At 39.6% G+C, this 921-nt stretch overlaps 1 protein-coding gene across 1 annotated transcript in view; it reads right to left on the bottom strand.

Moving 5' to 3' along the window:
• FAM117B (family with sequence similarity 117, member B) overlaps nucleotides 1–921 on the bottom strand; it is a 112,642-nt gene that overhangs the window by 107,344 nt on the left and 4,377 nt on the right. The window lies entirely within an intron of this gene.

Below are 921 nucleotides of genomic sequence, written 5' to 3'. Positions count from 1 at the left end.
TATCGCTTGGACTAGCAGACATAGACCGAGATCTTAGAAACGGAAATACAGAGAAGAAGGAACAGCTGTAAGCAGACACTAGTGATTGGAACATGGAACATGAGAAGCATGAAAGTAGGAAAACTGGACATTGTTAAGAAAGAAATGGAACGCATATATATTGACATACTAGGTATTGGCAAAATGAGATGGCTTGGCATGGGACATTTTGATTATATGATTTACTATACCGGGGATGAAAAGGTGAGGAAGAATGGGGTTGGCTTCATAATTAAAAAAGTCATTTCTAGATCCATCCTGAAATACAATGTGGTGAGCGACAGGATAATATCCACATGCATACAAGGAAGTCCAGTAAATACCACTATAATTCAAATATATGCACCAAAAACTAGAGCCAAAGAGAAGGAAATAGAAGATTTCTACCAACTTTTGCAGTCAGAAGTTGATCAAACATGCAATCAAGATGCACTGGTAATAATGGGCGACTGGAATGCAAAAGTTGGGGAAAGGGAAGAAGGATCAGTAGCTGGAAAATACGGGCTCAGTGAGAGAAATGAGGCTGGAGACAGAATGATAGTTCTGCACATTCAATGATTCATTCATTGCAAATACCTTCTATAAAAAACATAAATGCAGGCTATACTCATGGATCTCACCTGATGGCATGCATAGGAATCAAATAGATTACATTTGTGGAAGCCTCGGTGGAGAAGCTCATTATCAGCAGTGAAAACCAGGCCAGGTGTTGATTGTGGGACAGACCACCAACTACTCATATGCAAGTTCAAGCTGAAGTTGAGGAAAATTAAATCAAGTCCACGGGAACCAAAATCTGATCTTAAGTCTATTCCACTCGAATTTCAAAACCATCTCAGGAAAAGATTTGAGGCCTTGAGCACCAATGAGTGTAGGCCAAAT

This window comes from Elephantulus edwardii, unplaced genomic scaffold, assembly GCF_000299155.1.
Source record: "Elephantulus edwardii isolate Elephantulus edwardi_28Jun2011 unplaced genomic scaffold, EleEdw1.0 scaffold00075, whole genome shotgun sequence".
Classification (NCBI taxonomy): Eukaryota; Metazoa; Chordata; class Mammalia; order Macroscelidea; family Macroscelididae; genus Elephantulus; species Elephantulus edwardii.
This window is presented reverse-complemented; position numbering and strand designations above follow the sequence as displayed.